Genomic DNA, 23798 nt, shown 5'->3' with positions numbered 1-23798 from the left:
GCTCCTATCTCCTTCTCATCCCCACGGCCAGCTCATCGGCCTCACTGCCTAGGCCGGGAGGGACGACCCACAGACGCTTTCCTGGCCTCGCTCGAAAACATTGCATGCTATTTATATTTCATCAGACGAATGCACGGGATGAAACCGCTGGTGATCTGCTCCCGCAGGCAGCCGGGAGCTGAAAGCCCCACATGGGTGGCCTCTGGGAAGGGAACTCTGGCTCTCAGACAGGAGAAGTCCAGATTTCTTTCACTCTTTCACGGTGGGCCCATGCTGAGAGCCTGTGGCACAGGACCTCGGCTCACATTGACAGGGGCTTTACCTTGACTGCCTCACTGTGTCCTGAGAAGGCCCCACTGGAAAGACTCTGCCATTATCCTCATTTAACAGACGAAGAACGAAGGTTCAGAGAGGTGAAGTCACTAACCTGAACCACACTGCCTGTAAGAGGCAGAGCTGGGAGGTAAACCGCAGGCAGCCCCAGAGCCTGTACCTTTACATCCCAGCATCTGGCCTCCTGGAGCCCCAGGGCAGCGCTATGAGGTCGTAGGTATCCTGTCTTACAGATAAGGACACCAAGGCTCAGAGAAGTACAATGACTTGCTCAGGGCCACATAGCCAGGAATGGAAGCCAGGCAGGTGACCTTGACTGATAATGTGCTCTAATCCTTGCCCCGGGAGACCCCACTGATGTGCCCAGGGAGCAGCCCCAGGAGAAGGAGAATGGCTCGGGGCAGCCAGTCTCCACTGCTACCTGAAGCCACAGCCATGCAGGGTCCCCTCACCTGCCAGGGGGTGGCCCTACCTCAGTGCCCAGCCCCGCCTCCCAGAAGCCAAGTGGAGGCGCAGGGTGGGTGGCTCTGGTATAGCTCCAGCTGTCAACACAATGACAAGCGTGAAGGGCACTCAAATCACAGCGCTACCCTCTTGTCATCGCCCTCACAGAGAAGGGACCCTCACACAGTCGGACGGGTCAGGCCTCACCAACATCGGGCTGGGGAGCTCTGGATAACCCAGAGCTCCCATAACCCCTGGATTTTCCTGAGACCCCTGGGAGCGGAGTTGGCTAGAATCCCAAATCCTGCCAGACAGACTGCCCCCTCTTTGAGCCTCAGTGTCTTCATCTATAAGATGGGAACTGACAGTGCCTCCGAGGGCTGGGGTGGACATGTGAGAACTTGGTAGCCAGCATGAGGCCGGTAGGCAGTGGTCACCCAGCAAGTGGCCACTGTGCATTCACGTTATTTGCAAAGCCCGAGGTACCACACCTGCCTGAATACAGACTGCACGAGCTTTGCAGTGGGCCAGCTCTGGGTTCAAATTCTGACTCTGTGACTCCCTGGTTGTGTACCTCGGGCACCTGGCTTCCCCACTCTGAGCCTCCGTTTCCCTGCCTGTCAGCTGAGGATGTCACTCCTTCCCTGTGAGACTGTGGGAACAAACTACGTCCAGGCATGTACAGCACTGATCTCCGACCTCAGCAAGCACTTGAGAGCCAACCAGCCCCCCACTCGCATTTCAACGCCAAGGTCAGGGTGGCAGGCACCTCTGAGCAACCCCCGGCCAGTATCTGCCTTCTAGAGACCCTGAGAGGCCGCCATGCCAGGCCTGGCAGGGACCCAGGGACAAGAGGACTGTGGCCCAGCTGGGGAGCAGAAGGTGTCCCAGACTGGCTGCAGGGGCTCAGGGCCCAGAGAAGGGCAGGCTGTACCTGGACCACACAACGGGACAGGGTGGGGGGTTGGGGGGACCCAGCCAGGAGAGCCCCCCTCCCCGATTCACCCTGCCTAAGCCAAAACCAAAACACCCTTCTCCTCTCCCTGGACCAGTCCAAAATCCTTGCCTGAGCACCAACCGTGTTCAAGCACTGTTGAACTGAGCACTGTTCAACCGTGTTCAACCGTGTTCGGTTTCCCCATCTGTAACATAGGGGTGAGACGACGTGATTGCTGTGATGATGAATGAGTTCATAAAAAAAAGAACCATGCCTGGCATAGAGAAATATTATTAACACGTCAGCGTGATCAGCAGCAGGTGCATTTGTGTGCCAGGCCCCGGGGATACGGAGGGAAGAGGCCCGCGGATCCCAGCGCTGACCACACTGTGTGTTCGTGGTCTCTGTCCAGGCCTGCCAGCTCCGGGGGTCCTCAAGCACTTTCAGGCACCCCTTTTCTATGACCCCAGCAGGGCCAGGAAAGAGTTTTTGGAAAGAAAATGAATTGACAGTTTATCTGACAGTTTATCTCTGGCCACACTGAACTCCCAGCAGGCCGTACCCCTACATGCCTTGGCCCAGGCTGTCCCCCTAACCCGCAGGGTGTCCACCTCCTGGCTGACCTGTGGCTTCTTCTTCAGGCTCCCAGGCTGGGTTTGGAGCCGCCCCTAACCCTCTGCAGCCCCCTGGGTTTTTCTCTGTCACAGCCCTGACCACACCAGGCACCCCTACCACCCCTGCCTCAAGCCGACCTTCTGGTCACCCAGCACGGGGCCGGGCACAGTACAAGGGCTCCGTGTCTGCATTCAGAACAACAACAATCTACAATTTAAGCTTTTATGTTTACTAAGCATGCACTATATACCACACCTTGTCCCCAAGGACAAAGATTTCCTTGTTTAAGCTATACGAGAGTCCTACGAGGTAGATATTGTAATTTTACAGGGGAGAAACTGAGGCTTGGGGAGGTGGCCTGAGAACACTGGAGACTTCGTGTGAGTCACAGCCCAGATCTGGACTCCTCTCTCTGCTCCAGCCCATGGGGCCGCAAGACAGGCCCGCACTGGTGACCATTAGCGCCCTCAGTGCCCCAGCCCCAGCTTGAAGAAGGATCCTTCTGCCAAAGAAGGGCCCTCGGTGTGGGGGCAGGACAGAAGGGGCACAGGGGCTGGCTTCACACTTGGGGGGCTGAACTGTGCATTCCAGGCCTCTGGGGCCTCATCTGTAAAGTGGGGACACTGAGACAAGCCTGGCGCCTGACACAGACCGGGCACTTGGCAATCAGTTGTTGAAGAAAAGTGTGGAGGGGCCCTCATAGCCTGGGATCCCCTGGCCTCCCTCTGCCTAGTGGTGGCGGCAGCTCAGCCCAGACAGGGGCCCCAGGCCCCCAGAAGGACATTAGAGGCCCCCAACACCAGATCGATGGCCTGCAGAGAGTGCTGGCCCTGTGAGCAAGAAAGCAAAAACACCCGAGGCCTTGCACGAGGGCAAGATGCTGCACGGGCTCTGTGTGCACAGGGAAGGGCAGCAGGGGGCGGGGCCAGCCCCGGGAACAGCCAGTGACATAAGGACAGACTGTGTGGGACCCTGAAGCTGGGCTTCGGAGGGCTGCTCCATCAGCCAGAGCCAGACCCCTGGACCCGGGCTCAGAGGAGCACCTGGGGGCCCAGAAAATCCCTCAAACCTCTCTGTGCCTCACGTCCTCCTTTGTAACTGGGGATACCAAGAGGACAGCATTTCCACGGTTATCTTGTGAAAGCACCCATAAAACTCTGAAGCAGCAGAAGCCTCCAGTAAACGTCCTTTCCAGAGACCCAGGAGCCTGCACTTTCCCTCCGGCTGCGGGTGGAGGGCAGGTGACAGGTGAGCCGGAGAACCTGGGAACTGGGGAGACACAGGCACCTTGGTGCAGGGAACGGGGTGTTAGAGTGATGTCAAGGGACACAATAATGACTTACAAATCCAGCCCCGGCCTAGAAGCAGCCTCAGCCCCTCCCCAGAGAGCGGTGGGCTGGGCAAGAGGGGCAGAAGGTACCGAGGGTCAGGGAAAGGGGAGGCGGGGGGACCAACCCATGTATACTCCCCACGCCTGCCCGTGCCGCCCTCCCCACCTGTGCCGTCGGGCCACATCCACTTCACTGGCCCTGACACACACATCTCTCCCACCCGCTCACAGAACTCAGGCGCACGCCCTCTCCACGGTCAGGGCCCCTGCACGACAACCACACACACGGAGCCACGCACCCCCATCTCCAATGGCTTTCCACCTGTCTCTACAGTCCACATCCGTCTACACTGTCCCCAAATGGGACTCATCACCACGGGCCTGGCCCTGTGAACACGGCTAGTTCACATTGACCCCATGTGCCTGGACTCCTGGGTTGTGAGGACGGGAAACAGAGAGGAGGGCAGGGGACCATGAAACCCTCCACTCGCAACAGCACCAGCATCCCCAGGCCAAGGGGAGCCAGGTGGCTTGGACACCCTCCAAATCCAACCGCCAGGCACAGCCCCGGTGGGGGACTCCTGCCGGATCCTCGGTGCTGACAGGCTGATGAGGGGGTGGGGGATCAGCTGGGTCTGTGCCTCCGCCTCAAGCAGCTGCAGTCTCGGGAGGGAGGGGTAGAGGGGGGTCCTATCAGGAGGTGGCATCTGTCCCCTTCCTGCCTTTCCATCCCCACTGTAGCAGGCAGGGCCCCCCTTCCCTGAGGAGCCCTGCCTGCCAGGCTGGGCACTGCTGAGCACACTCGTCCGTGACCCCCAAGCAGGCACAGGTTGAGCGCCCACTGTGTGCCGAACTTGTGGGAACTCCTAGACACAGAGCCCTGCTAGGACCTCTAGTGGGTAGCTTATTATTCCCACTTTACACATGGGGAAACTGAGGGTCAACAAAGCTCTGTGGCATGCCTGGACCGCTTCCTGTAGAAGTTGCTGCAGCTCAGGAAGAAAGACAGGATAGGAAGCCGCTTCAGAAAGCCCACCCCACCCCCATGCAGGCCACACACCGGGCACCCTCCACTGATTGTCTTGCTTCACCGTAAGGACAGTCCTAGGAGGTGGACAGCTGGATGCCTGCATCCACCGTTCAGATGAGGAGTCCAGGCCACAGCGGCGGAGCCAGGAAGAAGTCCTGCCAGAAGGCCAAGCCGTGGCTCAGTTCCCCCAACCCGCTGGCCACCTGAAGCCCTGCTGGGAGTCGTGGGAGGTCGCCTGCCACCCGGGGAGGGGGCAGAGGATCAGGGGAAGGTAAGAGCTCGCAGGGGAGATGCTGCTGGGCAGGGAGGGGGCTGAGCCTGGAAGTGGAGGGCAGGCCTGGATGAGAGATGAGACCGAGAGCTGGCTGAGGCCCGGGGTTGGCGGGGAGGAGAGGGCACCCCAGTGAGTGCACCTCAAGGCGCTGGGGCGGATGTCGAGCCACGCAGACCTTCCCAGGGGGAGCCAGGGTCCCGGGCCCAGACGGTGCTGACGGTGAGCCAGATGAACTCTGGAGGTGACCAAGGGGGACCCAGGTGACCTGGACCTGAGCAGTTTGTACTGCCACCATAGGTACAAAGATCAGGGGCAAAGGCCAAGAGGAGAAATTGGGGAAAGCGACTGGGGACACACGCAGTGAGGAGTTCTGTAGTTACAGGGAGCAGAGAAATGAGCAGAAGCCAAAGGGGAGGGGGCGGTCAAGAGAGCGTGCTTTTAGTGGCGGAAGATAATATATCCTCAGAAACTTAAACACAGGGTTGCCATATGACCCAGCAGTTCACTCCTAAGTATGGACCCAAGAGAACTGAAAACCAATGTTCACACATGACCATGTACATGACTGTTCCCAGCAGCACGACTCACAAGAGCCAAAGGCGGAAACTGCCCCGACACCCATCAACTGCCCAAGGACGACCAAAATGTGGTACATTCACCCATGGACTATCATTCAGCCCTAAAAACCATCAAGTACTGAGCCACACTGAAGTCTGGATGAGCCTCAGAAACACTCTGCCAAGCGAAAGCAGCCAGACACAAAAGGCCACAAGTTGGATGATTCCACGTATGTGAATGTCCAGAATCGGTAAATACACAGACGCAGAAAGCAGTGGCTGCCAGGGGATGGGGGCATGGAGAGTGTGGGTTTGAGGGGGGGGGGGTGATTATTTAATGCGTACAGGGTTTTGTCTTGTGATGAAAACGTTTTGGAACAGGATGAGAGGTACATTTGCACACCATTGTGAATGTATTAGATGCCACCGAATGGCTCGCTCTCAATGGTTAATTTTATGTCATGTGAATTTCGCCTCAAAAAATATTTTTTTTTGAGGAGTCACATGAAAGGGATTTGAACCCAACTAAAGCCTGACAGATGCAAGGCTAACTCCTCACACCCACTCAGCGGGGCCACGGCCTCCGCCCAGAGAGTGGGAAAGAAACGCTTGCTGTTGCAAGAAAGAAGGAAACAATAGCAGAGCACTGCATGGCCTCCGGGCCACCTGCAAGGCCCCCTCCTTACTCACGCTGCTCCAGCCATGATGTCTGTTCTCCACACCAGTCCCTGACCCCGATGGGGGAACACCACCTACCTTTGGCCTCTCCCCGGGCCCGCTTCCCTCCGATATGCTCCTGGCTCCTCCCTGACTCCATGAAGGTCTCCGATCAGATGTCCCCTTCCCTCCTGTGTATTCTACGGTCACTTATTCAGAAATCTATGCTCAGTTGCCCCTTGACATGTGAGGGCAGGGGGTTGGCATCCAAGACTACTCGTTTTCCAAGACTATTTTGTAGAGGTGTTCTAGGTTTACACCAAAACTGAGGGGAAGGTACAGAGATTTCTCATATACCCCCTGAGTCTACACATGCACAGCCTCCCCCACTGTCAACATCACTCACTAAAGTGGTACATTTGTTACAATTGGTGAACTTAAACTGACACATCATAATCACCCAAAGTCCACAGTTTACCTTAAGGCTAACCTCTGGCATTGTACTTTCTATGGTTTTGGACAAATGTGTAATGACTTGTATCCATCATTACGGCATCATACAGAATAGTCTCACTGTCTAAAAACCCTCTGTGCTCTACCTATTCATCTCTCCTTCTCCACGCCCGACAACCACTGACCTTTTTATTGTCTCCGTGGTTTTGCCTTTTCCAGAATGTTACATAGTTGGAATCCTACAGCATATAGCTTTTCCAGACTGGCTTCTTTCACTTAGTAAATCTGCACTTAAAGTCCTCCGTATCTTTTCATGGCTTGATCTCTCTCTCTCTCTCTCTCTCTTTTTTTTTTTTTTTTTTTTTTTTTTTTTTTTGCTGAATAAGGTTCCATTGTCTGGATGCACCATTTATCCATTCACCTATTGAAGAACATCTTGGTTGCTTCCAAGTTTGGGCAATCGTGACTAAAGCTGCTATAAACATCTGCGTGCAGTTTCTGTGTGGATGTAAGTTCTCGACTTTGTTAGGTAAATACCAAGAAGTATGACTCCTGGATCATACGGTAATAGGATGTTCAGTTTTTAAGAACCAAACGTCTTCCAAAGAGGCTGCACCATTTTGCATTCCCGCCAGCAATTACAATTCCTCTTGCTCTGTGTCCTCGCCTACATTTGGTGTCAACAGTATCCTGGCTTCGGGCCATTCTAATAGGTGTGCAGTGGCATCTCGTTGTTTTAATTTGCATTTCCCCGATGACATATAACGTGGAGTGTCTTTTCCTATGTTGCCTGCCATCCGTGTATCTTCTTTGCTGACGCGTCCATTCAGGTCTTCGACCCATTTTCCAATTAGCTTGCTTGCTTCCTATTGTTGAGTTGTAAGACTTCTTTGTATATTTTGGATAACAGCCTTTTATCAAATGTGTCTTTTGCAAATATTTTCCCCAAGTCCATGGCTTGTCTTCTAATTGTCTTAATACTGCCTTTCCCAGAGCAGAAGTTCTTAATTTTAATGAAGTCCGGCTTGTCAATCATTTCATTCACGGATCGTGTCTTTGGTGTGGCTAAAAAGGCATCACCAGATCCAAGGCCATCCAGGGTTTCTTCTATGTTATCTGCCAGGAGTTTAATACTTCTGCATTCTACATTTAGATCTATGATCCAATATGAGTTAACTTTTATGAAGGGTGCAACGTCTATGTCTAGGTTTTTTTTTTTTTTCTTATGAATGTCCAGCTTTTCCAGCCCCTTTTGTTGAAAAGACTATCTTTGCTCCATTGTCAGAGCTGGTTGACAATACTTATAGGGGTCCATTTCTGGGTTCTCCACTCTGTTCCTTTGATCCATTTGTCTATTCCTGTGTCAATACCACACTGTCTTGATACCTGTAGCTTTATAGCAAGTCTTGAAGTCACGTGGTGTCAGTCCTCTGACTTTGTTCTTCTTCAATAGTATGTTGGGCTCATCTGAGTCTTTTGTCTCTCCATATGACTTTAATCAGTTTGTTGATATTCATAAATTAACTCGTATTTTGATCGGGATTCCATTGAGTCTATAGATCAGACAGGGAAGAACTAACATCTCGGCAATATTGAGTCTTCCTATCCATAAACATGGAATATCTCTCCATTTATTTAGTTCTTCTTTGATTTCCTTCATCAGAGTGTTGGAGTTTCCCTCTTAAAGATCTTGCATATATCTTGTTAGACTTGAACCTAAGCACTTCATTCCAGGGAGTGCTAATATCAACGGTATTGTTTTTAATCTCAAATTCCATTTGTTCGTTGCTGGTATATAAGAAAGCAATTGACTTTTGTATATTAACCTTGTATCCTGCAACATTGCTAAAATTGCTTATTTGCTCCAGGGCTTATTTGTTTTTTGTCAATTCTTTCAGACGTTCCTACATAGACAATCATGTCATCTGTGAACAAAGACACTTTTAACTTTCTTCCCAGTTTGTATGTCTTTTATTTCCTTTTCTCACCTAATTGCATTAGCAAGGACTTCCAGTATAATGCTAAGAAGGAGTGGTGAGAGGGGACATCCTTGCCTTGTACCTGATCTAAGTGGGAAAGCTTAAAGTCTCCCGTCATTAAATATGATGTTAGCTATAGGGTTTTTTGTAGATAGTCTTTATCAAGGCAGGAAAGTTCCCCTCTAGTCCTAGTTTGCTGGGAGTTTTGACAATGAATGGGTGTTGTCAGGGCTTTGTTTTGTTCCCCGGAGAGTCCTGGTACTTGCAGAAAGTGCTGGCCTACGGTGAACCCTTAATGCCCACCTTTGGAAGAAACAGGTGCAGAGTGTAGAGAAGTGTCTAGCAGAGACAGGGAGACTCACCACAGTGATGATCTTGGGTAGGTGCGAAGGATGGGGGCCCAGTGGGCAAGGCAGGAGATCATTCCATCCGCAGGAAAGAGAAGAAGGCACGCTGAGGGGCACAGGTGCCAGGACATGGGTGGCTGTGGTGGGAGCAAGTAGAAGTTCTCTTCTTTGATTTTCTCAGTGAAAGAGGAGGCCACACTGTCAGCTAAGGGTCCAGGACCTTGAAGTGAAGGGCAGGACCCCAGAACTGAGGGAAAAGGTTCTGGAGCAGGCAGGAAGGGGACAGGCCTGGGATCAGCAGTGTAAGCCGAGAAGCAGCACCTGGAGTGAGGTGGGGCTAACTGGCCACCCCAAGCAACAGACTCAGGGGTTCGTGTCCCTTACATCTTTCTCCCTGGTGTCTAGGAGGGTCAGGGTGTGCCCAAGAGGCAGGTGGCAAGAAGCCTCTCTGCCCCAGGCCCTTCCCAGGGCCCCAGGGATGGCCTCTCTGAAGGAGAGTCTGAAGGACTCTCTAAGGTCTCCACTGGCTGGAAACTCACCCTGGGAGGCACTGGTGTAGAGACACCTCCTTAGGGTGCCTTCTCTGCTCTGCCATCCCCCCGTCCTCTGCAGAAACTTCTCCTCAGGCATTGGGTTAATTTAAGTCCATAATTAAAGGAATCAGTGAGTGAAGGAAGAAGTGATCAACGGCTCCTCTGTCTGCCCAGGCACCAGAGCGGCTGCCATCACGTCCCGGGGCATCAAATAACATTCGTGGCCAGGTCTACAGGCAGTGTGCTGTGCCCCCACGCCATATCCACAGACCCACAGAACTCAGCTGTGGGTGGGGTTGGGGCTCCAGGGACGTGGGACCAATAAACAGACGTGAGAAATGGATGAAGGGGAGGAACCCCGACCCTGAGAGCTTTAGCAAGACCTCGACCTAAATCTTTCCCCTGCATGAGCCTCCCAACACACAGTAGGTGCTCAAGCGATGACCTTTCTGCTCTAGTCCTGTGGCGGTAAGAATGAGGGAGATTGGACGGACGCCGTGTTCGGTGGCCGAGGTCTCAGGGGACAGAGGACAGCAGGTCATTCAATGTGGGCATCAGCTCTGCCGGTCCCTCCCTCTTGGGGCTTCAATTTCTCCCCCTGCAAAATGGACGGAACTCTGGGAGCCCTCCATCGTCTAGAGCTCTGTAATAGTGCTAACACTTGGCACACACGATCGCAGTTTAAACGGGGTGTAGACTTAGCCCCATTTCTCAGAGTAAGGGAGTGAGGCTCAGAGAGGTGAAGCTGCTTGCCTCAAGACACACAGCTAGCAGAGGGCAACAGCCCCATTGTAATCCAGGCCGACCTGGCTCCTGCCTAACATCGCATTTCCCGGATCCTTGGCCAGGGCATCTCTGCCCCCTCGGGGGAGAACACGGCAGGGCCTGTGGCTTTCATGCCTTTGGAGAGAAACTGAGGCCCGCTCATAGGGCCTGTCAATCTGGGTTCACACGCTGTTTTGGCCACCTGTGTCCCTCAGTGGCTCCTCTCTCAAGCCCTACGCCCCGCCTGGCCAGGACGTTTTGAGAATTAAATGAGATAATGTTCGGGAAAGCACTGAGTACAGCACCTGGCACCAGAAGACACTGGGTAAACAGTCATTTTCATTATTATTTTTGGGTGCCAAGTCTCAGCGAAACGTCACGTCACTTCCTGAGAAATAAAGGCACCCAGTACCACCACGGGCTGCTGATTTCACCACCAGGGCATGCATTTTGCTAAAGCCCCCAAAATGTCCTGACGGCCACCGGAAGCCAAGGGAGGGGCTGAGGACACCCAGGCTCTCCTGGCCACGTGGCATCAGGCCAGGGCATCACAGCGGCTCATCCGTGGTGGTCCAAAGCGGGGGCGACAGCGGGAATAAAACCCAGCCCCCTCCCTCTGGCAACTTCGAGCTCTCAGGGAAACCCAGACCCCTGAGGAGCCCACCCCTTGGGCTCCGGGCGCAGACTGGGCTGTTGAGAGACACGATGGGCTGCGCGCGGCCTCTCTGAGACTCCGTTTGGGCATCCGCAAGACGAGGCAGCCGCAAGACGAGGCAGCCGCTTCCTGTCCCTGGCGTTAGTCACGAAGACCCACTGCAATGAGAAAGGGCAGGGGCATGCCACCTGACTCCCAGTGACCTGAGCCTGGGGGAAGGATGAAGGTCAGGAAAACAAGGTCCTTGCAGGAGCTGGCTGCGGCCAGAAAAGCTATGGGAAGGTGTCTGGATGTAAAGAGCTGCCCCACCTGACTCCAGAACAAGCACCGGAAGTGCAAGGGCCACCGTCACAGCCAGGACTGGCAAGGGCTGGGTGGCCAGCGACACTGGCGGCCGTGGGTGCGAGGGCGCAGGCTCGCTCGGCTCTGCCGAGAGGTGAGGTCGCCGGGATGACCCGGAGGAGGGCACGGCAGTGACGGCTCTCGACGTCACAGAGGCACAGGCCCTCTGACCCCACAGGGCCATTTCTGGAACGTTTGGCTTGGGCAACCCAGGCATGGGGACCTAAGTCCGGGCAGGAACAGCCCAGGGGTGGGCGGAGACACAGAAGCGTATCAGAATGAGGCGGGCTGACTAAATGGAAACTCAGCCTCGCATGGGAAACGCCAGCTAGATTTTAAAACCATTTCACTGGTTGGTATACTAACAAAAGGTGTCACACACACCCCATCCCAGGGCTACGTGTTTCATCTGACTGCTCCCAACAGCCTAATGGACAAAGGACCCTAATAGCCCCATTTTGCCAATGAGCAAACTGAGACACAGAACAGCTGAATAATTTGTCCAAGGACACACAGCTGGCACAGTAGCAAAGATCAGGCATGTAACCCCAATGCTGTATGTCTCCAAAATACATCGCTAAAATAGAATACGTTTCTTAAAAAAGAAAGGACAGCGTATCCAGGTTGACCATGTGTAGTGGGTTGAATGAAAGCCCCCCGCCACCGCAAAAGATATGTCCACCCAGAACCTGTGAAAGTGACATTATTTAGATAAAAGGTATTTGCAAATAAAATTAACCCAAGGATCTGGAGATGAGATCATTCTAGATTAGGATGGGCCCTCCATCCAATGACAAGTGTCTTTAGAAGAGAAGAAAAGAGAAGACCAGACAGGACACAACAAGACACAGACAGAAGAAGGCTGGGTGAAGAAACGGGCAGAGATTGGAGGGATGTGTCTATACGGCAAGGAACACCAAGTATTGGTGTCAGCTACAGAAGCTGGGAGAGAGGCATGGAATGATTCTCCCTCAGAGCCTCAGCAGGAAGCAAGTCTGCCGACCTCTTGATTTCAGACTTCTGGCCCCCAGAATTGGGATATAATAAATCTGTGTCGTTCTAAGCCACTCTGTTTGTGGTAATTTGTTATGGCAGCCACGGGAAACTAATACAGGGTGCAGTTTGCTCCCCACTGTCCCTGCGTCTGTTTTCCTTTCTGGGACCTGGCTGATTGTCCCCCCTGGACTGCTGCCTCCGTGCTCCTTCCACCACCCGGACACAATTTCAAGTGTATGTGTTCATTCAACCCATTTTCCCTAGTGTTCCCATTTCACAGATGAATAAACTGATACTACTGGCTCGGATCGCTGGTCCAGAGGACCCCTGGAGCCTGCCGAGCCACGGCTGGTCCTGCAACCACCAGGAAGGTAGCTGGGTCGGGACAGGGCCCAAAGCCTGGTCACCTGGCCCTGGAGCTTCAGAACTAGGGCATCTGCTTCAGGATGAGGGCCAGGCCCTAGGGGTGCCTGTGAGGCTGCGGCTGGCAGGGTCCACAGAGGAAAGGAGGAAGGCAGCCAGGGGCTCCTCATTATGCAGCCCCCAGGGAGGGGCTGGACCATTCTGTAGCTGCCCCAGGGTCTGCTGGGGGCACCTCTTCCAGTGGTCCTGAAGGCTCCCCAGGGCCCAGGAGGGGGCCTGGCCGCCCCAGCCAGGCAGGTGCTGCCGACAGCTTGAAGCTCAGCAGGCCAAGAATTTGGGCACGGTTGAGCCTCCGGCCCGAATGGCAGAGGGTGGGGGAGCAGAGAGAGAGAGGAAACTGACCTGCCCTGCCCTGCCCTGCCTTGACCGCAGAGCCAAAGCCAAGAGGGATGAAAAAGTGGGTGCCCAGATGTGGGCCTGGTGTCCACACCCATTTTGTAAATGAGGAAACTGAGACTTGGGGTACAGGAGCAGTGGGGGTGATTCACACCCCTCTCGGACTTAGGCTAGCAGATCCTCTCCACCAGGGGCCCTCAGTGGACCGAGGCGGGCAGTGTCTTTCAGATTCAGGCTCAAACCAGGTTATGGGAATGATAGGCTCGCCAAGCAGGTGGCAGACACCTGAGATGGAGAAGCTCAGAGATGAATCAGGGGTGACCGATTCCCCAGAGGCCCTTCCCCCCACCGCAGCTCTGAAGACCATGAAGAAGTAAACGACGGCAGCGAGCACCTTCCCCGTGGTGCATGAGCTGTGGGTCACTAAGGCCCAGAGGGGGTGGGATCCGCCCCGGAGCAGGGAGCTTCGCAGTGGCATGGGGACCGAAGGGGGCTGGGCTGGGGGCTCCGAGGTTCGGAAGATTGAAAAGTGCAGGTTCCCAGGCTCTACCCCAGACCCTCCGAACCAGAATCTCTGGGGATGGAGCATGCTCCCAGAGAGGTCTGAGGAAGGAGGTACCCTGTCCAGGATTCGGCACCTCTCCCACGGCTAAGATGCGCCAATTCTGCAACTCTGTAATCTCGGTCTCAAAGAGGTTACAACTTCCCAACTCAAAGAATCCATGACCTGTACGCTTGGGTGGCTCTGGATATTCAAAGACTCCACAGCTAAGACTCTATGATCTGGACTCTGTGACTCAGCCCTCAAGCCAATGCCCATCAAAGGAGAAAGGATGAAGTCCCTGGGTCTGGAGCCCTGGGGCATCAGCAGGGACAGTGCGTATGGAATGATCCCACGGGGGGAAAAAAAAAAACAGAAAGCAAGAAAGGAAGAAAGGGGAAAGGGAACTATAGATGTTGGCATGTTTATATAACTACATTCACATGTTTGCGTAAGCACTCAGACAATCCAGAAAGTTCTCTAATAATGGTCACCTCAAGAACATAAAGCTTTGGGCTGGGGTGAGGCGGAAGACAGAGTCTGAGAAGGAGAGATTCACTTTCTATCCCTACACTTGTTTAATACTTTACCATGAGCATGTAACACTCTAATAATTAAAAACGATAATGATTCATGGAAAAAAAAAAAGGCATGACAAAGTCTATGCTTCCTTATGTGTTTGTTCGCTTGTTTCTTTTATCCTCTTCCACTCACCAAGACATCAGCCGCGATCCCAAGGCACAGGGCACAGCTCACCGTCCTCGCTCAAGAGCTAATCGTGGAAAGCATGAATGGCGCCGAAATCCTGACATCCCCAGAGCCTGCACACTAATACTTGACCGGTGAGACCTCTCCGAGAAGGGAAGGGAGGGGCCTGGGAGAAAAGAGATGCCAGGGGCTGGTCCTGAGGATGGGGTGGCACCGGTTCCCAGGTCCTGTCACACCCTGCTTCCACGAGGCCACAGTCAAGGCCGCTAGGAAACCCCACTTTTGAGCTCCCTACCTGCCCCCAGATCCCCACGCCCTGCATCCACCTCTGCCCTCCACGTGACCCAGACAGGCCTCACACTCTCTGGGCCTTACCAAGCTCTAGTCCCGTGAAGGAATGGGGCGTGAAGGGATGGGGCCAGCTCCCCCCGGCCATCCCCAGTCCTCCTCAGGCCCCCACAGGCCCGAGTAGAAGCCTGGCCTGGCCTTGGCCCGGAACCAAGAGCCCAGAGGCATAGGGTCGGGGGCAGGAGGCAGGCGGCTGCTACCACCCAGAACGCCAGCTGCTGGCAGTGATTTATTTTTGCTTTAAGTGCTGGAGAATTGCAGGGCTGCAGCCGCCAGCTCAGGGGGCTCAGGCTGCAGCTGGAAGGAGAGGGAGGTGGGCAGGAGGTGGGGGCCGCACAGCCCCTCCCTGACCTCTCTTGCCCTCAGCCTCTCAGAGTCTCCATCACACACACACACACACACACACACACACACACTCACACACACACTCACACACACACACTCACACACACACACTCACACACACACACTCACACACACACACTCACACACACACTCACACACACACACACACACACACACACGCACGCACACACAGAGCTCAGGACCTCCCTATCTCTACACGCTCCCTCTTCCCCGCCCCAGCTCTCCTAAGTAAGTCTCAGAACAGCTGCAAGGAGGCTCTAGGGGGCAGAGAGTCTCGACCACGACCCCCCACCTTGCTTCTGAGACATTTCACCACCTCTGGCTGGGGCTGTCCCTCTCTGGCCTCAGCCGGCCCACTCCCACCTTGGGATGTCATATTCACCCTTCCCCCAGGACACCCACTCACAGGTCAGAGGCTGATGACAGTCACAGGCAATCTGGAGATAGCTCTGGTTTTCATTATGACCTGATCCCTTTTCTGCCCGGAGGGTGGGCCTCAGGAGACAGTGCCCTGCCCTGGGGCACATCTGGCTAAACGGCCGCTTGGCACCTGGGGTTGCTGAGCAGCCCTGGCCGAGGCCCGGCCCCTCGGGAACCTGTCTGCACATCCACAGAAGGAGTGTTAAGCCTTAGGTTGGCAGAGGCGATGGGGTGATCTGGGGGAGCCAAGGGGCTGTGCTTTGCCAGCTAGAAGGCTTATAGGTTCTTTTTACAGCTGGAAAGCTGCTAAAGTTGGTAATGGCCAATCTTGAAACATAAAATGTTTCAACCTGGGTGTGGTGCTCAAAAACAGAGACTGTGCAGAGGAGGTAAAACACACCGACACAAAACAAAAGGCCGATGGGCATGTGAAAGTGCTTAATTGGGCAAGAAATGGAGACACTGTCCCCTCTGCCACCCCCAGCCCCTGCAGCCGGCCTCCACACATTCTACTGAAGGCCCAAAGATTTATAAACGTGAAGAGAAGCGCTGAGGACCGAGCGGCCCTGACCCTCTGCACCTCAGTTTGCTTAGATCTGCAACGGGAATGTGGTTTCTGCCCCTCACAGGGTGGGGATGGGGGACGCCTTAAGCTGCAAGCAAGCCAAAGGCCAGGAACACGGCAAGGTTCAGAGCTTGAAGCAGATAAGGTCACAGACAGAAAGAGCTCAACGCAGAGTTGGGGCCTGAAATAAATGCCACTTCTCTCCCCCTCACAGACAGATGGCAGGCCAAGGGGCTCAGAGGAGAGGTCTGAAAGCTGGCTCTGCCCCCGACAAGCTCCTCAGTTTGGGGACAGTGATGTCACTTCTCCAAAGCTCGGTTTTCTGATCTGCAGAATGGGATGATAATTGTGGCTACCACTGCTACTGAGCACACTCACTATCTATCAAGCACCGCACATGGAGGAACCAACCCATTCATTCACCACATGTTTATCGAGCATCTACTACACACAGGGTAGTGCTGTAGGTGCTGGGGACGTAGCTGGGAACAAATAAGACCCAAACCTCTGCACTTAAGGCACTTATATCCCAGTGGGGGAGACAGACAATAAACAAGATAAGCAAATAAAACATAACATGGTGGATGGCATTAAATTTGACGTGTCGAAAAAAGCAAGAGAGGGAATGTGGGCAAAGGGAGCCCATGGTGTCATCCAGGAGAGGCGTCATGGAGGAGGTGGTCTTTGGACAAGACCTGAAGGTGGTGAAGGAGGAGGCTTTGTGGGGATCTGGGGAAGAGTGTTTCAAGCAGAGGGAGCAGCAAGTGCAAATGGCCTGGGGCAGGAGCAGGCCTCAGGTGTTGGAGGCACAGCAAGGAGAAAGGCAGGGCGGCCTGAGGAGAGGGAGACAGCGGGGGGCAGAGAGGGTAGTACCAGACTGTGCAGGGCCCTGTGGACCACAGTGAGGAGTGTGGCTTTTATTCTGAGTTGAGGGCAAATGGGGGGGCGGGGGGACACGGGAGGATCCTGAGCCCAAGACCAAGACGACAGCACCCAGAGTGTGTCAAGTACACAGTAGGTACTCAAGCAAGCATGGCCACTCTGAAGGCTTTATCTTTGTTCCCTGGCCCTTCCCCAAGCCTGAGTCCCCCAAAGAGACCCAGACCACAGATGATGGAAGGAGGGGGAGGCTTCAGTTGCCCAAGTGGTGGGAGTGCTCAGTCCAGGCTGGCTGAAGGGGGACGGGTCCCTGGCAGGATCCAGGAGGCTGCTCCCACTGACTCTGGGGCAGCACCAATGCACAGCCGGGGTAGACCTGCTCCCCGGGATCACTGAGAAAGGGGCCCCCGCTCCTATCTGGCCGTGCAAATGGAACTCTGTCTGATGTTACAGGGCCGAAGGCCAATTAGGGGGCTGGACCAGGGGTCCCCAAGGTCCCCTCAGCCTCACGCTGCCTCTGCAGCTGCCACTTCAGCAGCTGGGCAGGAAGACCTGCGCTATGGAACGTCGGGGGGGTGGGTGGAGAGAAGGGGTGGAGAAGGGGAGGGGGTACAAGACACACAGCAGGAGCAGGAGGCCTGTGTCTGAGGCCCTCTCCCGCTGCAGCAAACCACTTAGCCTCTCTGGGCCTCAGTTTCCCCACATGTCCAAGGACAGGCTGCACTGGAATGACAGATTCTCAAGGCTCTGGTGCCACGTTCCCCTCCTTCGTGCAGCTCCCTGTCCACACCCCCACTTCTGCTCAGATCCCCCCTGCCCAGAAGCACACACAGAAGCTCACATTTCTCCTCCCCCACTCCCAGGTGTTCTCAGGGGTCCCCCCAGCTGCGACTTTGATCCCACTTCACAGATGATAAACTGAAGACCACGAGGAGAAGTGACTCAGCCCCGCTCACCTTGGCTGTGTGCCCTGAAGCCTCCTCCCAAACAGTGAGATTCTCGAGGGAAGGGGCTGGGTCTCCGTTCATTCACCACCAGTTTATTAAGCATCTCCTGTGTGCCGGGCACTACACCGGGACCACGGCTGAGGGTGCCAGGGTCTCCACCACTAGAGCTCACGGCCTGCCACAGCTCCCATCATCACAGCGAGGCCTCTGCGGCCAGAGAAAGCAGCCTAGACACAGACCCACCAAACATTTACAGGGCACGCCAGGCCTTCCCTAGGTCCCAGGGATACCGCCACCTGGGCACTGGGATGGCGAGCAGGCACTCTGCAGCCAGCCTGGCACACAAACGCAGCCGGGCCGGGTGTCTGGGGAATAGAGGAGGGTGCAACTCCGTCCACGGGAGAGCGCCAGGGCTCTGGACCAGAGGGACACAGGTTCCAGTCCCTCCCGGTGCCTCCTTGGGCCTCAGATCTCCTGTCTGTACAATGGAGCTAATGCCACCCTAGGTACTGGCAGACCATTAGGAAATTAAATCAGGTGGCAGAGTGCTGGGCCCTCGGCCAGTGCCCGGCGAGGGCTCCAGTCCCGCCTGCGCCCCGGCTCCTCTGGAAAATCCGCCTGCCTCAGTCCAGCCCCGCCCCCACCCCACCCCCAAGGCTCCTCTGAAGCCTCCAACCTCCCTGCCCTGCCTGCGGCCCAGTTTCAAGCCGGCTTTCTTTCTTTTATCTTCGGCCTTTGCTGTCTTCCTATCACGCAGCCAATTCCCCTGGTACAGCCAGCCTGTGGGCCCGAGCCCACACCCACCACACCTTGGAGTGGCCGGCCCAGCCTCCACCCTCCCGCTGCCCACGAGCTGCCTCCCTCTCAGCCTCTTCTCTGTGCCAGCCTATGGCAGGGCTCCAGCTGCAGGCCCCAGGGGAGGGGCAGGTGTGCCCATGTGTCACTCACAGCAAAGCCCTGGCGGGGGCCCAGCACCGCACACCAGGTGCACCTGTCGGAAGGAGGGCCCAGCCCAGAGCCAAGAGGCAGCGAGACCAAGAGTGGCCATCGGGTGGGCTCTGAGGGAGCACCAGCAGCCTTCAGCCTGGGGCTGGGCGAGGGCCGCAGGGGTTGCCGGGAGTGACGACGCAGTTGCTTCTGCCCCAGACGTGTGCCAAAGCCGCCGGGTGCCATGCCCGGTGCTGCCAACTGTGGCCCAGGGCACCAGAGGGAACTGTTCACAAGCAGAACCCGTCCCAGTACCGCATAACTGCAGGGAACTGCTGTCATTGTTACTGTTATTACTATCTTCATTGTTGTCACTATTATTTCACTGCTGCAGGGCCACCAATGTGACCTCGCTCTGCTTCAGGAAGACTTGAGGGGAGGGACACTGTGGCCCTGGGACAAGAAGCTTGACAGGGGCAGCCCCCTGGCCTGGGAAGAGCTAGATGATTCTGCTCAACCCCCTGACTCGCTGTGTGGCTTTGGGCAAGACCTTGCCCCTCTCTGGGCATATCTTTCTCGCAGCACAGCACAGCTCACTGAACATCCCTGGATCGGGCAGCAGCCTCCACCACATCCCTTCCTGAGCAGCCTGGAAGCCCTACGGGGGCCTAACGGGGCAGGTGGCCATGATGGGGACAGAGGTCCAGGGGCGGGCCAATAAACCCAGAGCTGCGCCAACACCCAGCATTTACAGAGCACCCCCTACCTATATGCATTCAGCAGCGCACCAGTGGAGAAGAGGGGACCCCTGTCATCTGGCACACTGGAGCGCCCGTTCTTGTCCCCGGGAATGCTCAAGCAAGTCCCTCCTCCTTGCACCCTATTGCCCCTAAGGAGTCTTGACCCCACCTGAAGGGATCCAGTCCAACATCTCCTTCTTAGAGCTGCCAACCTCCAGTCCCCTGGCCGGAGAGAAGGGACCCCCAGAAAGCTGATGGCAGACTTTACTGAAGATTCTCTTTGGGCTCTGAGCACGAGGAGTGGGGTGATTTTCTGAGAACAGAGGAGCGGGGACTTCACAAAAAAAAAAGACCATAAGCCTCCAGTGGGCCCAAGACTGGGACCTCCTCCCTAACCCTCCGGCCATATGGCAGCGGCCTTAGGGAGGAAGTCCCCGGTGAGGGGCCACAAAGGAACAACCTAGCAGAAAGTGAGCCTGGGGTCACGGCGAGGCAGCTGGACTGGCCTTACTCGGCCCCTAAGGGACGGGGTCAGGGATAAAGCCCGAGGCTAACGCCTTGTAGGTTCTACCTTCCAGAGGTGGCTACTGATTTCAGCGGCATATGGGCACCTCCGTGCTCCTGGAAGACAGAGCCTGTGAACCTGGGTTCCGGGAGGTGGGTATGGGGGCAGGGGCAGGAGGTCCCCAGCACTTTACCCCAGGGCTCCAACCTGGGCACAGGGAGCCAAGAATAAAGTAGAACAGATCACAGGCAGTGCAGCACTCCCAGATGGGTACGCCCCCTACGAAATGGGCAGCAGGGTGAGGGGCCAGGAGAACCTCCCAAAACAGAAGACCACCTCTAAAGAAACACTTTCCTGTGACCTCCCATTCTAAACACAGGTTTTAAAATATTCACATGACCAGTGCACACTCAATCAGGACCGGCAGCAGAGACATGCGCTGGGGCCTCAACTCCCATGTGAAGCACCCCCCCACACACACACACAGGAGCTCCCCACCCCAGGTGCCACTCCAGTGAGCCCCCTGGTTCCCCACGCCGCTTCCCCACAGGGCATCAGGAGCAGAGGTGAGCACCTAGGAGCCACTCCTGCCATGAAACCCTGGGGGCTTCTCAGCTGAGGGGTCATCGCCTCTGCGATCAAGGCCGACTTCTAAAAGCAAAAAGGTGCGGCTGGAGTTGGCGGCTGGCTAGCGGAAAACACCATTTCCAGAATATTTTTACTCCATTAAAGCACGGGAGGTGGGAGAGAGAAAGGACTCCGAGGACCCGCAGATCTAGGGCCAGGAGGCATTTTCGGGCCGCTGGTAGACTGCGCCCCCTCTGCACCCCCACTTTAATCCCGGGGTCTCCGGGAAGGTCACGCATAGGATTGATGCCACGCGCGAAAGTGCCTCCCCACGCTCCCTCCCGAGCCCCCATGTGCGAGTTGGCCAGAGGGGGGCCGAGGGCGCCTCAAAGTTTCCCGGAGCGCCCCCAGGACGAAGGTTAGCAAGGAGCAAAGTTCCCTGGTGGCAGTAGCCGGAGACATGGCAGGGGAAGAAAAGCTCGCAGTCAGCATTTCCTCCTATGGCTCACCAAGGGAGGAAAAAAAACAGAAACGAGAGGAAGAAAAAAACCTCCCGCCCCACCTTCCCTGTTGCAGCACCACCTCGTGCTCGCTCCGGGCCGGGGAGGGGGCCTTCGGGATGCCGGAGTCGGGCCCCCAGGGGGCCGGGCGCCGGGCGGCCGCGCACTTACCTCGGTCAGTGCCCCGGGCGCGGCGCGCTCCGCGTCCTCCGAGCTCCGGGCGGCCGTTCCTGGCCCCGGCAGCCGCCGCGCTGGCTGCATCGCCGCCGCCGCCGCCTCAGGGCAGCCCCCGGGGGCGCTCCATGCCAAGGGGCGCGTCAGTGAGGGGCGCCGATCTCCCCGGTTCAGCCACGGGTCGGGGGCGCGCGCCTGGACGGCGCCCCCGGCCGCGGGGCGCTCGCTCTGGCCGGCGCGGCTGGCGTCCGTCCCTCCGTCCGGCTGGGAGCGCGGCCGGCCCACCCCCTCCCCCGCCGGCTGTTATCTGATCCCGGGCAGGGCCGGGCGCGCTCGCCTCTACGCCCCGGCGCCCCGCGCCTCCCCGCCCGCTCCGGCCGCGCCAGCCCCTCGCCCCCGGCTACCGTTCCCAGGGAGGCGATGGCAGCGGCAAGGCCCGGGGAAGGCGGGGAGAGCGGAATGGAGGGCGAGGAGGCGGCGGGAGGCAGAGGCTCGGCGCGCACCCAGCTCCGCGCCCCGCTGCCACCAGAACCGGGCTCGGCAACTCCTCTAACTCTCCGCCGAGAGCACGCCCGCCCCGCGCCGCGCCGCCGCTGCCCCCGCCCACCCGGGCCCTAGCCTGGCCCAGAGCGCCCCCAGCCCCGGGCCGCCCCCCACACACACACCGCCAGCCACTTGCGCAATGGGGCGCGCGCGCGCACACACAGACACACACACACACACACAGAGGCATGTCCTCCAGGGACACGCGCACACACAGGTGCATGGCCAGCGCACAGACAGGCAAGGGAATCTTGCACACACGCGTCCACACAGCCTGGTACACAGCTCAGGTGCCAGCATACAAGCATGCAAAATGCATGTCCTGACATGCGTGATGGTTCCAAGTGCACAGGTGCATACACACTCACACGTGTGCATGCAGGGGGGTATCTGCACGTGTGCATACGTGCACACAGATCCTAGCTTGTACATCATTCCCATGGAATCCTTTCTTTTTGCACACCAGGCATACACTCTATGCACACTCATATACATACATCATTTCCCCCTCTTTAATAGCATCTCTCTCCTCCCCATCTTGTGCTCTGTTTGGCTTCTCCCATCTCCTTTCTCCTCCGTGCTCCTCCCCCCTACTCCCTCTCTCTCTCTCTCTCTCTCTCTCTCTCTGCTGACTTGACCCCCATGTGACCCTCTTCTCTTGCCACCCCAGCAAGGCTCAGGCTCTCTTCCCAGCCTGTCCCCACTCGCCCTACCCTCCCAGCCTCCTGGGGCCTATTGTCTGGGCCTCAGATCTCTCAGCCTCCCGCCGGGCCCAGGCCTTTCATCCTGGCAGACAGACCTGCCCGACTGGGCCTTGGCCCAGGAAGACCCCATTTTATCACCAGTCTGACCCCTTGTTCAGCCTTGGGGCCACAGAATTGGGCCAAGGAGGCAGGTCTGTGCCCGGAGCACAAGCCTCAAAGGGCTTCCTGGCCCCCTTGGCTTCCAGCTTCCCCTTTAATGTGAAATATAATTATGTGTCTGCACAGCAGGGAGACTGGCTGCAGGATTCTAACCAAGGAGGATGGCTCTCTGGCCACCGCCCAGATTGCTGGCGGCTGAGACAGAGCGGTCTGCAGGCCCCACCAGCCCCAGGCTCCAGGCCGCTGGCAGCTGGTAGGTACCACCAGGCCCAACCCACCCAGAGAACTCACCGACCTCAGGCTGTCCAGGGTTTGGATTCCGCCAACTCTATTGACCAGCTGTGGAGGCAAGTCATTTCATCTCTCCGTGCCTCACTATCCCTGTCATCAAGTGGGGAGAGTAACCATTCCTGCCTCATGGAGCCGCAGTGAGGATTAAATGCGTGTAAAATATACCTCAACAGTCGATACGGCTCCTGGCTGGGTGAAACAGCTAACACTGAGTGAGCACTCAAGACGTGTGAGGCTCTGTGCTAAAGACCTGGCTGGAATTATTTTGCTGTCACTGCAACAGGGTAAATATACTCACTGGCCCTATTTTACAAGTAAAGGAGTCGAGGCACAGGGAGGCCCATTGTCTGTCACGGGGCTGTTGAAGGTAGTACCAGGACTCAGGGCCCGATATGTCCCCAGAACAAGAGCCCCTGCCCCCTTGCCTTGACAGCTGCTAAGGGCTGCAGTGGAGAGAAGGGCCACCCCAAGAGAGTCCAGCCCCATGCCCCACTCTGCCCCTAACTGGTACACCGTGTCCTGGTTTTCTCCTCCTCCTCGGAGACCAGCCTCCCAGAGGACCAAAAGCTCTCAGGAAACTTTTCCTCCTTCTCCCTCCAAGCGACCCAGGAGGGAATTGATTCAGCTCCCCACCGTCCCCCGCCCAGTTTCCCGGAAGACAGAGAGGCCACAGTCCCGCCCCAGGAGGAACCGGCCCCAAGGCACTCCTCCCAGGCTCCGCCGCGGGTCCCCAGAGGACCCCGGATGCCCCTCAGCTGGGAGATAGTTCCATCCAAAGGTCATAGCTGGGGAATGGACAGGAACACCTTGGGGCACCTCTGTGCCTAGGATTCTGACAGTTCCTGGGACAAGGGTAACTCCCAAGGTATCTGCAACCCTAGAATGTTCCCTACACAGAGTCCCCGCCT

The 23798-nt window shown here is 56.5% G+C and overlaps 1 protein-coding gene across 5 annotated transcripts in view; it reads right to left on the bottom strand.

Moving 5' to 3' along the window:
• The window catches only part of KCNJ12 (potassium inwardly rectifying channel subfamily J member 12), a 44763-nt gene extending 23018 nt beyond the window's left edge, over positions 1–21745 (bottom strand). For 2 of the 5 annotated variants that reach the window (XM_027047821.2, XM_027047818.2), the window contains exon 1: positions 21191–21745. The gene's annotated coding sequence lies outside the window, so the exon portion shown is untranslated. Of the gene's footprint in view, positions 1–18728; positions 19063–21190 lie in introns of those variants that run through there. The other 3 variants (XM_027047820.2, XM_027047819.2, XM_053211814.1) reach the window with 3 other exon arrangements.
• Between the last annotated feature and the right edge of the window lie 2053 nt (positions 21746–23798).

This window comes from Acinonyx jubatus, chromosome E1 (genome assembly GCF_027475565.1).
Source record: "Acinonyx jubatus isolate Ajub_Pintada_27869175 chromosome E1, VMU_Ajub_asm_v1.0, whole genome shotgun sequence".
Taxonomy (NCBI): Eukaryota; Metazoa; Chordata; class Mammalia; order Carnivora; family Felidae; genus Acinonyx; species Acinonyx jubatus.
The sequence above is the reverse complement of the archived record's forward strand: the minus strand, read 5'-3'. Positions and strand labels throughout refer to the sequence as shown.